This window comes from Lactuca sativa, chromosome 8 (assembly GCF_002870075.4).
Source record: "Lactuca sativa cultivar Salinas chromosome 8, Lsat_Salinas_v11, whole genome shotgun sequence".
NCBI classification, from domain to species: Eukaryota; Viridiplantae; Streptophyta; class Magnoliopsida; order Asterales; family Asteraceae; genus Lactuca; species Lactuca sativa.
Window position 1 is genome coordinate 341,651,654 of NC_056630.2, and position 17,793 is coordinate 341,669,446.

Genomic DNA, 17,793 nt, shown 5'->3' on the forward strand with positions numbered 1-17,793 from the left:
TCTCGCGGGCAGAGCTTCGGCTCGGGAACCGCACTTCTCGGGATCATCGGGATCTCAGGACTTGCCTCGGGACTCGGGAATATTACCGGGGCTTCGGGATATTTCTGGCATGCAAAACGATGCAAAACGGGAGAGAGAAGAGAGAAAATAGCAACCCTAAACGGTTGGCCCTTCAAATCTATTTATAGGGCAAATTTGGCCCTTGCCACGTCGTGGCAACCTTTTTCCACGTCGTGGGCTTGGTCGTCACTGCATGCGTCATCCCAAGTTGCATCTGGGGGCCTCCCGGAGGTCTCAGGACACTTGCCACGTCGTGGCACTGCTTGCCACGTCGTGGTCTCTAACAGTTTTGGGGTTTCGCGCCCCGAACTTCAGAAATTCATAACTTTCGCATACGAACTCCGTTTTCGACGTTCTTTATATCGTCGTGAAGGTGAGATTATGGTCTACAACTCTTATTTAGACTCCATTGGCTAATTTTGACTTCATTTTTAATATATTATAAGTATATTACTTATATATATTATCTTTAGTAGGCCGGGACAGGAAAACTTCGTTCGAAATTCATAACTCCTTCATCTGAACTCCGTTTCCGTCCCTCTTTCCGTCGTTGCACTACTATCGATGATATCTTCAATTCTCATTTAGATCACTAAGGATATATATCTATCTACCTTAAATTCGCTATTTACGTCGCGCTGGGTCGCGCTGGGTTGTGCTGGTTCTGTCGCGAAACTTCGACAGGTCATAACTTCTTCGTTATAACTCGGATTTTGGCGTTCTTTATATGCACGGAAACCTCGTTTCAACTACTACAACATTATCCATAGATATCGGCTTTATCTGACATTTCATTTTGACGCTTAGTTTCTATTCTTAATTAAATTAAGACACACAATTAAGCACATAACACATAATACACAAATTATACACTTCTATTATTTCAAAACGAGTTACAAAGGTTAACCTAGACTATTACATTGCTAAAAAATGGCAAGCCCGGAAACACAGGCGTTTCACTTTTGAGGGTCGCTGAGAGCAACTTCAAAGACAAGTCTGTTGCACCAACTCCCAATCCGCCCGCTGCTCCTGTCTTGGCTATTGGTCAAGGAAAGGGAAAGAAGAGGAAGACTTCGTCTAAGAACTATCGCAAAGTTAAAGCCCGAGATGGTGCCTCTTCTAGTGGGACCAAAGTTGATCCCGCTAAGCCCTGCCCTAACCCTAAGGAGGCAGAGTGCCACCACTGCCACAAGATAGGACATTGGAAGAGAAGCTGCTCAGAGTACCTGCAAGCCATCAAGGAAGGAAAGATCAAGCCATCTTTCGCAGGTATATATACAATTAAATCTAACGATTCTAATCATGCTATTTCTTGGGTTCTTGATACCGGTTGTGGTTACCACATTTGTTCTAATGTGCAGGGACTTAGAAGAAGTAGGGATGTGGAGCAAGGAAGGATCAATCTAATCATGGGGAACAAAAGATCATCGCCTGTAACCAAGATTGGAGTGTATTCTTTAGTGCTTAGGAATAATTTGTGTTTAGATTTGAACAATTGTTGCTATTCGCCAGAAATGGCTAGAAACATCATTTCATTTCATGGTTTGTTTAGACAAGTTTTTAGATTTTCTTTTAATAATGAGAATGGTTCCATTTTGGCTTATCTAAATGGTGTCCTTTATTTTGAAGCTATACCATGTAATGGAATTTATGAAACTGTTATGATTGTTGATAACTTAGGAAATGATGTTTTGAACATAGATTCTTCCACTAGTATGGATAAATCATCCTTGTGGCATTTTCGTCTTGGACACGTCAACAAGAAGCGCACAGCCCAACTCCAAAAGGATGGAGTGTTGGAGTCATTCGACCTTAGGGAAGATGACACGTGCGAGTCTTGTTTACTTGGAAAGATGACTAAGTTACCCTTCACGAGTACGTGTGAAAGGGGTGAGGGTCTATTGGACCTAATACATACCGATGTATGTGGACCATTTAGATCCACCACGAAGGATGGGAACCGCTTCTACGTGACTTTTACCGATGACTATAGTAGATATGGGTATATCTATTTAATCAACAAAAAATCAGAACCTTTTGAAAAGTTCAAAGAGTTCAAGAATGAAGTGGAGAATCAATTGGGCAGGAAAATCAAGATGCTTCGATCCGATCGAGGAGGAGAGTACCTAAGTCTTGAATTCCACGATTATCTCAAGGAGTGTGGAATAGTTTCACAATTGATGCCACCTAGGACACCACAATTGAATGGTGTGGTAGAAAGGCGTAATCGAACCTTATTGGATATGGTTCGCTCTATGATGAGTCGTGCTTCACTACCTATCTCTTTTTGGGGGTATGCCTTAGAGACTGCCGCCCATATCCTTAACCGAGTCCCTACAAAGATGGTTGCCAAAACACCTCACGAGATGTGGACAGGGAAAGCTCCCTCGTTGGCACATATCAAGGTTTGGGGTTGCGAGGCTTTCGTAAGACGAGATACTCACGACAAGTTTGAACCTCGTAGTGAGCGATGTATTTTCATTGGCTACCCACATAAATCCTTTGGATATGTCTTCTATAGACCGAAGGACAATGTTGTCTATGTTGCGAGGAGAGGAGTTTTCCGAGAGCGAGAACTCATAGGCCAAGGAAACAGTGGGAGGCAAATCGAGCTTGAAGAAATTCAAGAGTCGATAGATGAAGGAATCTCTACCGCTGGCACTCAACCCGAGGAGGAAACTCCGGTTGAACCGATTGATGAGTCCTTACCTCGTAGATGTTCCGATAGAGTTAGAGTTCTACCCCAGTTTTATGGTTTTCATATTACTACCGAAGGGGACACATATATTAGTGATGGTACACTAATAAATCTTGATGAACCTAATAGCTATAAGGAAGCCATGGCAGGCCCGGAGTCTGTGAAATGGAAAGAGGCAATGGATAGCGAGATCCAATCCATGTATGATAACCAAGTCTGGAATTTGGTTGATAATGTGCCCGGATGTAAGACCGTTGGGTGCAAATGGATCTTCAAGAAGAAGACCGACGTGGATGGAAACATACACACATATAAAGCGCGATTGGTTGCGAAGGGCTTTACTCAAACTCCCATAGTTGACTATGATGAGACCTTCTCACTAGTTGCGAAGATAAAATCTATTAGAGTGATGCTAGCGATTGCCGCATTTCATGATTATGAGATTTAGCAAATGGATGTCAAGACCGCTTTCCTTAATGGAAAGTTGGCTGAGGATGTTTACATGGCTCAGCCAGAGGGGTTTGTGGATCCAAAGCATCCAAATAGAGTGTGTAAGCTTGAGAAGTCAATTTATGGACTTAAGCAAGCGTCTCGCAGATGGAAACGACATCCCAAATCTGCAGGAAGTTAAGTCCTGGCTTAGGAAGTGCTTCGCTATGAAGGACCTCGGAGAGGCTTCTTACATTTTGGGAATAAGGATAGTAAGAGAAAGAAGTAAGAGACTAATTGGACTTAGTCAGAACACTTACTTAGAGAAGGTACTAAAACGTTTTAGTATGGAAAACTCGAAGAAGGGAGAATTACCGATACAAAGTAATGCCAAGTTGAGTAAGACTCAAAGTCCGAGTACCGAAGCTGAAATAGTAGAAATGAGTCGAATACCATACGCTTCCGCAGTTGGCTCAATCATGTACGCTATGACTTGTACTCGCCCTGATGTAGCCTTCGCTTTGAGCATGGTTAGCAGATATCAAGGGAATCCTGGCAGAGCCCATTGGATTGTGGTGAAAAATATCCTTAAGTACCTTCGGAGGACGAAGGAATGGTTCTTAGTCCTCAGAGGGAGTGATGATTTGAAGGTGCGAGGGTATAGTGACGCCAGTTTTCAGACCGACAGGGACAACTACCGTTCGCAGTCGGGTTGGTTCTTTACCCTGAATGGAGGAGTAGTAACATGGAAGAGTTCCAAGCAGGAAACCGTAGCTGATTCAACGTGCGAATCAGAGTACATTGCAGCGAGCGAAGCGTCGAAGGAGGCAATATGGCTGAAGAACTTCATCGGTGATATTGGAGTTGTACCTGCCATAAAGGAGCCCATGGAGATTTTCTGTGATAACAAAGGAGCGGTTGCCTTGACCAAGGAACCAAGGGATCATGGTAGATCACGACATATCGAAAGAAAATATCACTTTATTAGACATCGTGTAGAAAAAGGACAACTCGTAGTGAAGAGGATATCATCGGAAGATAACCCAGCAGATCCACTTATGAAGGGACTGAGCAGGGTTAAACACTTGCAGCATGCTAGGAGTATTGGGCAGAAGGATGATATAAGCATAGATTAGATAGTATTAGAAACGTGTAATAGATAAATGTAATTAACATTTGATGATTAAATAAAGGAGTTTTATTTATGAGTAATGTTACTATCTTATGTTAATTGGTTAACTATTGTTTCACTTTGCATGTTTTGACGTCCAAAATGATTGAGTTTATCAGGAATAATCGAACTATTCAAATTGTCCACAATCGTTCATATGTTCAAAGTAGATATGAATGAAGATTGTCATGAATTGGTATGTAGATTGTCTAAATGGTATTAGACATAGCAAAGGGTTGCTGCAACGTTCATGAGTGCTTATGAACTAGTTTTGAGCATTGGAACAAACCCGTGCTTGCTGGAATCACCTGATGGAATATGATATAAAAGGGTGATCGCAAGACGATAATATCATATAGTCTTAAAACCTAGATATATGGTTTGTTATTTGTTAATTGATTGTACATTGATAATGCGAAAACGCATCAGTAACTCGGTGTTATAAAACGCATCGTTGTGTATAGTTGGTTAATGAATAAGTAAATGCATATAAGTCGAAGTTTATCTGTAACTTTTATCTAAGAAGGTAAAAGCGATATCTCGACCGCTTGATGATCTGATTTGACTTATGTGTCAGGCCCGGTCAGAACTGAATTGATGTGTTCGATTAAGTTCTATGTCAAATAAATCAGAGATCGAGAAACCTAAATGCTTAACTAATCATTCCATAGAATTGTCAGCATGATATCTAACAGAGGAGTGTACGATCCCTTATCTAAAGGACAAGATTGATTAGATCAGAGTTTGACAGCGTCTTTGAAAGCTACTATTGCAAATCGAATTGTACTTGGGCATATAGTTACTACACTTATCCAAGTGGGCGACTGTTGGAATAGTGTCTAAGGCTGCAACTATATTAGGCAAGTATTTGACCCGGTTGTGCATAGTCCTTTTGGGTTGCCTTCACCATAGCAACTTGATAGGATGATTTATTAAGAGAGAATAAATATTATTAATATATTATGAGAATAATATAAAGAGTAATAATATTGTTATTTGATTAATATAAGTCATAGAATTAATTAGAATTAATTTGATGACTTAAAGAGATTAATTAAATAAGAGGGTATAAACTGTCAATTGTTTGATAGTTAAACTTTAGACTATAAATCCATATTGGATAGGGGTGGACGGATTGTAGAAGCTAAAGGATAGCTTAAAATCGTCCAAGGCTATCTAAGGAATGGATTTGGATTGCTTTAAGAAAAGATTATCCGATTCGGGTTTAAGCTGTAACCCTTAAGGAGTCTACAAGTATAAATAGACCCTATGGCAAAGGGAAATCGGCACTTTGATCAAAAGTAAGAAAACCCTAGCCGATTTCCTCCTCCCCTCTCTTTCCCAAATAATCCTCCTTGCTATTTGGTGTTTGTAAGCCATTAGAGGAGTGACAATTGTGACTCTAGAGCTCCAAGACAACAAGGTCAGACAACAGATTCAAAGGTATGATTCTAGATCTGATTTAGTATTGTTCTTATTCCTAATTAGTCATTAGAAGTCTTGGATTCAAAGCATGTTTAATTAGAAAGCCTAGATCCAAGAATTAAGGTTTTGCATGCGCACATAGGAAAGTTCATATGGCTAAAACCCATCAAAACACACATACTAGATCTGTGTAATCACTCTCATATACCACCCTTGCGTATACATTCAAAAATAATAGGCGGGCTGTATTCGTCCGTAGCCTCTGTGCTCGAACTTGGTCTGCTGGACGAGTGGTATTTCGTGACGGTCTGCGGACGTCTGACGATAAGGCTTCGGAGGACAAAGTACTCTTCGCACGAGTACTTCGGGGGTTTAGAATGTGAAAGATAAAATTTTTGATTCAGGTCAGACTTTCGATATGAATGTTGAAAGTTTCGAGAACTTGCCGATCGAGGCGATAGAAACATATGAACTCAGTATGGTGAGGACCACGCCAACTCATGACGAAAGAATACAACGGACTATATACTGAACGAAGTTTTGGTCAAAATGAAAGAAACGTCTGATAAACGACGATGTATCCCTGGTATGCTTGGTACTGTACTCCTAGTATGTTCAACAATGTACTCCTTGTAACTGTTCTCGTGTTTCCTATTTTATATTTTGAAACTAACACGCCTATGTATCATATCGCTATGTGCGCATACATACAAATAAAAGTGCTTTACTTACTGAAGGGATACTTTTATACCATGATCCCCCATGGTACCACTATCATCGCCCGTCATATATAGGTTGTGAATACTTAAGATGAGCCAGGCAGTCGACTGAGCATCTCTTCCTCAAATCCTCAACCAATTAAGGAAAGGGGACCTATGCGGAGTCACTCACTCTAAGTCTGCAATATCTCAGTGGCGCACAACCCTGATGTATATGGTGAGTCATAATAGCTTCTCTAAGGGATCTTTTGGTTCTCTTGAATATTGCGACCTATTTCAACATGTGAGTGGTTATAGTTACTTTTAAGTGTCATCCCCAAATGTTAATCTTATATGAATATAAATTAATTTTAAAAGTAAATACTATTTTGAAAACATACCACTACTCGACGACGACTCCGCGGTAGATTCTCCTGCGGTGATCATCAGAATATGTCCATCCGCTCCTGAGTTCTTCATTATTGGGCAGTCCCTCTGATTGTGTCCATTCTCACCACAACCATAATAGGCTTGGTTTTCTTCAGCTCCGAGGACTTGGGAGATCGGTTGAGCTGGTGCCCTGCAGTAACGGGCCGTGTGTCCCTTTCTGTGGCAGTTCAGACACTGCATTTCCCGGCACACTCCAGTGTGGTGAAAGTTGCATTTTCCCCACTTTGGAAGGTTTCCAGCATAATGAATGGCAGATGCTGAAGCAGTAAGCGTCGTTGCGGTGTACATAGTACTCGATCGTTGCTCTTGCGGGGTGTCTTGTGTTGTTTCTTTCTTCTTCCTCTTGTTCCCCGACTTCTGATTATAGTCCTCTCCCCTCGATGACTCAGGAATAGGATCTTTTACGCTGTGGCGAACTCCATGATCGATGAGTCGCTGAGCCAAGTGTTTAGCACTAGCGAACGTGGCCGGGTTAGAAGACAGTACAATTCCTTGGGTCGGAGCAGTCAGACCCCAAATGTATCTTTCTACCTTCTTGCTCTCTGAGGTAATCATCTCGGGGAATAGAGGTGCTAGTTCGCTGAACCGGTCCGTGTAGGTCACTATGTTTGAGCCGACCATAGTGAGATCCCACAGCTCTTGTTCCAGCTTTTGAATCTCGCCTAACGGGCAATATTCTTCCCGCATTAACTCTTTTAGGTTTTCCAAACCTATTGAGTTTGCCACTGATACAGTCAGTGACTTAACATGGCTGTTCCACCATGTTAGGGCCTTCCCATCGAAGGTGCAGGCAGCAAAATTCACTTTGCTTCCTTCTGGGCATAAACAGATTTCGAAAACCGACTCTATTTTCTTGAACCATTGCAGGAGGGCAATGACTCCTTCAGTCCCTTTAAAGGACAATGGTTGGCATCTGGTGAAGTCCATGTTGGAGAACACTCCCTGGCGCACAGGTACTTCACCTTGAGTAGAATCAGTAGGCGTTTCACCTCCACCTGTACCGATGGGGTGATATTGAGCCATGACTGTTGCCATAGCCGCGGCCAATGCAGCGTTCAGAGTTGCTGCATCCATTTGTGGAGAAGGTATTGGAGTTATCGGAGTAGCGTGTCTGGGTGATCTGCGAGGAGGCATCTTTGCTAAAACAAAACAAGGTTATCCTAGTTCTGGAGGTATCAGGTCTGTTGGAATAGTGTCTAAGGCTGCAACTATATTAGGCAAGTATTTGACCCGATTGTGCATGGTCCTTTTGGGTTGCCTTCACCATAGCAACTTGGTAGGATGATTTATTATGAGAGAATAAATATTATTAATATATTATGAGAATAATATAAGGAATAATAATATTGTTATTTGATTAATATAAGTCATAAATTAATTAGTATTAATTTGGTGACTTAAAGAGATTAATTAAATAAGAGGGTATAAACTGTCAATTGTTTGATAGTTACACTTTAGACTGTAAATCCTTAAGGGATAAGGATTGGATGGATTCTAGAGCTTGGGACAGCTCAAAATCGTACAAGGCTTATCTATGGTAAGGATTTGGATTGCTTTAAGGAAATGATTATCCAACTAGGGTTTAAGGTGAAACCCTTAAGGAGTCTACAAGTATAAATAGACCCCATGGCTAAGGGAAATCGGCATCTCTTCTAAATTAAGAAAACCCTGGCCGATTTCCTCCTACCTCCTCTCTCTCAAATTATCTCCTTTGCTATTTGGTGTTTGTAAGCCATTAGAGGAGTGACAATTGTGACTCTAGAAGCTCCAAGACAACAAGATCAAACAAGAGATTCAAAGGTAAACTTCTAGATTTTATTTTGTATTGTTCTTATACCCAATTAGTTATTAGAAGTCTTGGATTCAAAAGCATGTTTAATTAGAAAGCCTAGATCCAAGCATTAGGGTTTTGCATGCGCACATAGGAATGTTCTTATGGCTAAAACCCATCAGTGGTATCAGAGACTAGATTGGTTTCTATTAAATTGTTGCTTGTTTGTTTTAAACTTGTGTGCAAAATTCTTATTTTGTGTTTCTGAGTCGTAAACTCGACGAGTCCCATGGTGGACTCGACGAGTTGGCCTAACTCGACGAATCCAGTTGGGAACTCGATGAGTTCAAGCGTCAGGAAAGGCCAGATTCGGGATTTTTTCATACTTATCTTATGGAAACTTGCCTTTATCATATTAGATCAATCTTAATCCGATTTTCTGATATATATGACTATAATCTTGATCTAATTAAATATATTTATCAACTAATAAAATATTTAATTTTCTTATGTGATAACTAATTAATTATTTTGATTAAATTGGTAGTTATCTTGCAAGAAATAATTAAATAAATCAAATATGGATAATTATGGTAATTCACACCCACTTTGTGATCCTCGGTATCCCAGTCACAAACAAGAGGGGCATATCAAGATTTAAACATGCCATTGAATAGTTTCAATGAATCTCATCCGAACCTAGGAATTCTCAATACATTTAGGACTTAAAGTTATGTTTTTATGGTGGAGAATTAGTGAATCGTCATTCACTTACCTTCATATTATTTGCATGTTGGATTACGGCATCCCTTTTCTAATATGTAAATATTGTTGTTGGATCCTAGCTCTAATTTTTCTTATTGGGTGATAATTAGGGATTCATATTCTAATCTATCTTTGTCCTTTCTATTTGTAGATGTCGAACGCAAACAACGCTGCTGCTAGTTCTTTCACATTGATGAGCCTTTTTCAAAAGGTCACTTTCGATGGGACGAACTTTAGCGAATGGATAAGATACATTCGCACCATTGCTCGCTATGAGGATAAGGAGTATGTTCTCGATGAGAAGCTCGAGAAAATCAAACCTGAAATCGCTACTCCGGCTGAAATGACCGCTTTTGAAACTCATGAGCGAGATGCAACGAAGGTACATTGCATCATGATAGCCACCATGAACTCTGAATTCCAAAAGTCCTATGAGGACATGTACCCGTACGAGATGCATCAAGACTTATTGTAGAGATACCACCAAAACGCGAGACAAGAGCGTTATGAGATTTTCACTAACATGATTTTCGCTAAGATGGGTCATGGAGAGTCTCTTACCGTGCACCTGCAAAAGATGCAAAGGTATGTCGACCGCCTTCGCAAGTTAAATGTTGACTTTGGGGAAGACTTGGCGATCGACATGGTGCTTCACTCTTTGCCTCCGAGCTACAATCAATTTAGGATGACCTACCACATGAACAAAGAGGAGGTCACCCTAAGCAAACTCTAAGGTCTTTTGAGGGTCGCTGAAAGCAACTTCAAGGACAAGTCTGTTGCACCAACTCCCAATCCGCCCGCTGCTCCTGTCTTGGCTATTGGACAAGGAAAGTGAAAGAAGAGGAAGGCTTCATCTAAGAAATATCGTAAGGTTAAAGCCTGAGATGGTGCCTCTTCTAGAGGGACCAAAGTTGATCCTGCTAAGCCCTGCCCTAACCCAAAGGAGACAGAGTGCCACCACTACCAAAAGATAGGACATTGGAAGAGAAACTGCCCAGAGTACCTGCAAGCCATCACGGAAGGAAAGATCAAGCCATCTGTAACACCGTAAACTTCAAGACAAAATTTTCATTTTAAATAATCATTTTATTCTTAGAACACTTGTTAAAAATCTCATTCATAATCAAATTACAAAACTTAGCACCATTTTCACTTGCATAGAAAACCAGGATCCTCCAAAATATGACTCTTGCTCTGGTGTGTACAATCAAGCCGGTGCCGTCCCGTGATACTGAAAGAAACCTGCAACACAACATAAACAAAACACTGTAAGCACGAAGCTTAGTGAGTTCCCCAAAATACCACACACATAACACATATAAGCCACTCGAGGCTATAACTCTATGGGTCCGTGCACCCAAACTCTGTGAACCCTCAGGATCTAACTCTGTGAACCTTCCGGTTCTAACTCTAGGAACCCTTCGGTTCCAACTCTGCAAACATGCACAGCATAAATCACATAGAAATAATGCAATACAACACATAACATACATAGCATACAAATACTCTGTCACATAACTCTAGTTACCTACTCAAGGTAAAGTATAGTGAGAAGACTCACCTGGCAAGCAGAAAGCAGATATCTCCATACCCGGATCTCGAACTCGCCATCGCCTAACACGTAAGGCAAAACTCTCATGACTATAACTCTCGAGACTAGAATCAATCCTCTCAATGCACCCTCTTAAGGGTAAAAGACTATTTTACCCCTTTCTTGGCCCAAAGGCCACATCGCTGACCAAACCCTAAAAGTCAACGGTAAACCCTTGGTCAAAATCAAAGTCCTCAGTCAAAGTCAACCCCTGACTGACCCTACTCGCTGAGTCAACTCTATGACTCGCCGAGTTTCTCTAATCAGAACTTCACTCAAATCCGCGACCTAACTCGCCGAGTCACTCCGAGACTCGCCGAGTCCAACAACTCTGAGTCCACTCGCATACAACTCACCGAGTCATCCCTTGACTCACTGATTCTCGACTCAACCAGGGAATATCGGGACTCTTCGACAAGACTCGCCGAGTCCAAGAACAGACTCGCCGAGTCCAAGACTATCATCAACCTACTCGCTGAGTTGTTCATACAACTCGCCGAGTTCCAGGCCATCTTCATCCAACTCGTCGAGTACACCCATGTGACTCGCCGAGTATCACCGGTCTGAATCCATTCAGAAGCATTCCAGGCCATGCAATTGCTCCAAAACATAGATCTAGCCTCCTACCACTCATCCATCACGTAAAGTGGCAAACTTTACGTGAATCCAAAGAGATCTAGGCCATTTGCACATTGGGCTAGGGTTTGGGACATGAAAGCTTCACTAAACACTCCAACATAGGGACTTTCATGCTCTCTGATTCTTCTCCCTTCCAGATCTGAGGTAGCAACCTCAGATCTAACCTCTAGACTTCCCATTACATCCATAGACAAGTTCCCACAACCCCAAAATGAAGAAACAACATAACGACAGCCCAAGAACGAGATATTACCTCCAAGAGATGCCCCAACTGCAATGTAATTCGAATCCAAGCAAAGCCCCTTGCTCCAAGCCTTCAATCTCCGAAAATTCCTTCACAATTACTTTTCCAAGCTCCAATCCACTCAACAATGGTGCTTCACCGCGATTTAGGGTTTTCTGGGGCTCTAGGGGTGATAAGGAGGCTGGGAGGAAAACATAATGTTCTTTATATAAGGCTCAACCCCGAGAATTAGGGTTTTCTCCAATCAGCGCCTACTCGCCGAGTCCTCCTCACTGACTCGCTGAGTCGGCTACTTAGCACGCGACCCAGTCGCGACTCTACTCGCCGAGTCCATCCATGGACTCACCGAGTCACTCTTTCGTAACTTACTCTTTTAGCCCTTCAACTCTACTCTTGATATTTCGGGATGTTACAATTCTCCCCCACTTAAATTAGGCTTCGTCCTCGAAGCCTATGGCAACTCAACTCCAAAATACTCCCACGACGAGCCACCTGGCCCTAACTGGACCAGGTTCCTCAAAGCATAACCATCGAACTCGAACTCACTTCCTCTTTCCTTGCGGTGTCCTGACCACCGTCTCAAACCGGGCACCGGCTGTACCCTCTGATAATCACACTCAACAATCGAGAATTACCCGAGATGTATCACTGCTCCAAATCTCAACAATCGCTCGACCCATAAGGGCTAGAAAGCCATGAACCATCGGATCCCCGATCCGAATCCCACTTTATCCATTCCGTGCTGACAGAAAGACCCACTCTTCAATCTCAGAGCAACTCCCACGAGTTCTCCTCTTGCAATCACATACGCATGCTGAACTTGCCCAATACCCTCGGGTTGGGAAAAACCCGATGCACTGATGATATCCTCCAACATCCCCCCAGGATGAACCACTAGTACATATCCAATACCCTGATCAGAATCAAGCTGGGAGTCCCAGACTCCCTCCCTGCATTCATCCTGAAACTCTTGGCTCTACACCCGCGGAACCCCTTCCGCGTCCTCAGCAGACATCCCAACATGATGTCATTCCATACCACTGTCACATACACAGTGTTTATCCACCATACTCCAAATCATCCACTCTCACTACTACTTTCACTTCCGTGAACCAACACTGCCCCCCCCCCCCCCCCCCGGGGGTTACATACCTTTCTCTTCCCTTACCCAGGGAAACCACTAGCCAACCTTGCCACTACTCCATGTATCACACATGCTCTGGGTCTGCTCGTAAGGGCCCTCGGGTCCATGCGCTACCTCTCCCCAACAAATGAGGGTCCGACACCTCCTCCCATACAACAGCTCAAAGGACGGCATACAAATGCACTAATGATGGCTGTTGATATAGGAGAACTCAACCAAAGATAAATACGTGCCGCAACTCCCTCCGAGATCTAATACACATGCCCGATGCATGTCTTCGAGTGTCTGAATCGCTCGTTCGCTCTAAAGTGTCCTCAGACATCATCATGATCTAAATAACCCACTAACATCCTCCTCGTGACAACTATTCCGGCCCAGGGACGCGCAAGTCACAAAATTCTCTTTTCCTCATGCGAGAAAATACAATCCAACCGAGGATCGCCTTAACTCTGATCTTTGGTTTCTGCTGCGCATATCCCTTGCGCATCTCACCGCATCTCCCGACAGAGACGGTGACCCCAGTCTCGCCCCCGGTTCAACACCCAGGCTCTAGAACTCAATACTAGGGATACTCAAGCCCAAAACTCTTCCACACCATCTTTCGCAGGTATATAGACAATTAAATCTAACGATTCTAACCATGCTATTTCTTGGGTTCTTGATACCGTTTGTGGTTACCACATTTGCTCTAATGTGCAGGGACTAAGAAGAAGTAGGTATGTGGAGCAAGGAAGGATCAATATAATCATGGGGAACAAAAGATCGTCGCCTGTGACCAAGATTGGAGTGTATTCTTTAGTGCTTAGGAATAGTTTATGTTTAGATTTGAACAATTGTTGCTATTCGCCAGAAATGGCTTGTTTAGACAAGGTTTTAGATTTTCTTTTAATAATGAGAATGGTTCCATTTTAGCTTATCTAAATGGTGTCTTTTATTTTGAAGCTATACCATGTAATGGAATATATGAAACTCTTATGATGGTTGATAACTTAGGAAATGATGTTTTGAACATAGATTCTTCCAATTGTATGGATAAAGCATCCTTGTGGCATTGTCGTCTTGGACATGTCAACAAGAAACGCATAGCCCAACTCCAAAAGGATGGAGTGTTGGAGTCATTCGACCTTAGGGAAGATGACACATGTGAATCTTGTTTGCTTGGAAAGATGACTAAGTCACCTTTCGCTGGCTCTTGCGAAAGGGGTGATGTCACAACTGGAAATTTTGTGTCATGTAATCTATACATTCAAGTTAATGTGAATCAAAAACTTCAATCAAATACATCATACAAGTACTACAAATAGTCATCAAACAATTGGAGACCCTAAAAGTCCTTGTTAAGTCCATTTTGGATTAGAACTCTCCTATTGGATCCAAATGGACCAAAAAGCTTCCAATTAGACTATCATGGGCTTAGAACCCTAATTGGGCTCTAATTGGACCCACACTTATTTATTTCAATATTTTGGGCCATATTGGGCCTAGAATGAAATAAATCACAAGCTTTGATCCATAATTTAACCTAACCTAGCTTATTAAAGCATAAAAATCACAATTTTATTTTATAAGGCCAATAAGCACCCAAACTACCTCTAATGTTGGGCTTAGGCGCAAAAAGCCCAAAAATCCCTTCTTCTCTCCCTATTCTCGGCCCAAGCCCAAGGAAAAAGGGAGAGTTGACCTTGGGTTGCCACCTCACTTTTATATGTTGGATTTCCATGCACATAACTCATGTTTCCAAGCAAGCATCATATCAAGATCACTTCTTTCTTCTCTCCTCTCTTACTCTCAGCCAAACACAACACACACACACTCACAAAAATCTATTCTACTCTCTCTAAATCTTGAAGAACATCTCCTTCCCCCTTCTTCAAAAATTTCGTGAATCAAGGGCTTCACAAGGAAAATCCATCACCAAAAATCATCATCTAAGGTAAGTTGATGACTAATCCATGATCTAGCTACTTCATTTTATTAAAATCTCTTCTAAATTCATTCACTCTTGTGATCTTGCATCCTAGAGGTCGAAATCTTCATCATAGGGTGCTAAGACCAAAAATCACTTCATTTTTCTTCCATCTTCTCTCCAAAACCGAAACCACACCCAAGGTGAGCTTCATACCCCCTATTTTCTGTTTTTATGAGTTTTATGGGGGGGGGGGGGAATACAAGTAAAAGTGTAGATCTATATGTGTTTTGTATGCCTTGTACGATTTCCATGCTTATATGTATGCATTTGTGTGTTATAATGTTGGATCTAGCCATAAAACCCCTCAAAACCGAGATATATCTTGTGTTAAATGATTTTAGCTTCAAATATATTTCTACATACAAAGTGTTTCAAGAAAAATGGCTAAGTGGGTTAGTAACAATTTTCTTTGGGTTAAAAACACAAATTTTGGGCCTAAAATGTGAAAAATACAAAATTAAGGGTCCAAATTGGCATATCACGAATTCTGCTGGATGAAGTGTGCCAAAACAGTTTCCATAAAGCAATTTCTGGAAATATACTCATTTAGGGGATTAAAAACATAAATTCCAAGCTTAATGGGCTAAAAATGACATTTTTGGCCCAATGAGGCCCATTATGCGAATTTTTCTGTTTTGGAGGGCCAAAACTGTGATTTTCTATAAAACAGTGGACCATAAGTGATCCAAGTCCTTTTCAAAGGTTTAAAATGCTTTTCAAATTTAAAAATGACCAAAGTTGCAAAAGTTTCACAATTTGGGCCAAAATTGTCAAAATTGCGAAAAAGAAGGGTTAAAACCGAGAAAACTACATTTTCAGGGACTTAAACTGTTTTCTATGAAATATATGCTGAAAAATATTAATTTCAATAATTTTTGGTGTTAAAATGTCAAGAAAATTAATTTAAGGACCAAACCGGGAAGTATTTAATAAAAGGGTTGAAAATGTAAACTTTACAAACAATGAGGGGCTGAAAACAGAAAATTCTCAAGGCTAATTCAATATACACAATTTGATCAAATAATGGCATCGCGGCTTTCGACGAAGTACAATACATTACAATACCAAAAGTCGTTGTTAAACGAATTGGCTCGGTCTCGAACCAATAGAAATCTACAACTACTAACACTACGACACTACTACACTACAGTTCATACAAATAACGTTTGGGAACTTAGCTTACATACGAGTGTGCACAGACGTCTACGCACCATCTTCGGGCCCCAAAAGTGTAAAATCTTGCTTGTTGGGCCTAGCTAGCCCAATGACCTGATCTTAAGGCCCGAAGACGCATATTTTTCTACGAAGTGTTGAGTTTCACCGACTTGGCACAACGTAGAGGGACTTTCAATGGCTTGTACACCACTGGTCCCCAAGAGTCCTTTGGTATTGCTAGAAAAGTCTGCATATTTTTGCGAGGCGGGTCGGGGACCCCTCGTACGCATATTATCCCCAACCGATTAATAGAGTCATCGAGGCCTTCGTGTCCTCTTACTCTTCGGATGTGGGACGACACATAATCAGGGCGGCTGGATAACGTGATTTGTACGGACGACGCCTTCGGGATCGTTAGTATTGCTATAAACTGGGCGTTTGTGTAATGCGGGTTTGTAGTAAATAATCATGCTAAAAAATAATCCAACGTCGCCTGGGAATGAGACTTCTATTTTTTTTTGTAATGGTTTCAACGCAACTTAATGGATTTCAAAGGATTAGGAAAACATCGGGTTTTCCTAGGTTTTTTTTTTTTTCAAAACATATCGGATTCGAAACGCATATAATTTTAATGAACCATTTTTACAAGTATAGAAACAAACAAGCATACCTATGGATCTTCACAACATTTTCGAAAGTCTTTCATTTCAGAAAATATCGGATTTTCTGGTGGTTTTCAACAATACAAAACATTGGATTTCAAACACTACTTATGAACTCACCAACATTTCATATGTTGACGTTTTTCAAAATACTTGTATTCTCAGGGAACCCGTGAATCAAAGGAAATCATATTCAGTAACGGTTGCAGTTTATTTATGTATGAATCGAACAATTTAATTTTTGGGAATGTAATGTTTAAACAATGTATGACATGTAAACGCTACTGGTTGTACTGTATTAATGAATGGTGAAGAATGTTGTTATGTTTCATATATATTCAATTTTATGGTATTCAATTGAGTCACGACAGCCCCCGGACGTTTCCGCCGTCTGGTTCGGGGGTGTGACAGGTGAGGGTCTATTGGACCTAATACATACCGATGTATGTGGACCGTTTAGATCAACCACGAAGGATGGGAACCGCTTCTACGTGACTTTTACCGATGACTATAGTAGATATGGGTATATCTATTTTGTCCAAACTGTTAAAAAATTGTAGCTTTAAACTGATAATGGTTTACATGCAACAACATTTTAAATCTAATAAATTAATTATAATATGTTAAAATTTAGAAACATAACTTTATTAATAGAAGTAAATATATTATTTTAAAATTGAAATTTAGTCTATTTATGATTACACTTTAGGTTTGATATTTATTTAACCTTATTAACCAACTTACAATCATTATTAGAAAAACACTACAATTTATCAGTTTTAACTATTTGTAAAATAATTTTTGGGTTGTTTAAGTTAAATAAAATTTATATTTAAGTTGAGTCTATAATGTTATATTTTAATTAATAATTTAAGTATTTTATACAAATTGTTCAAAAATTATATCTTTAAAATGATAATGG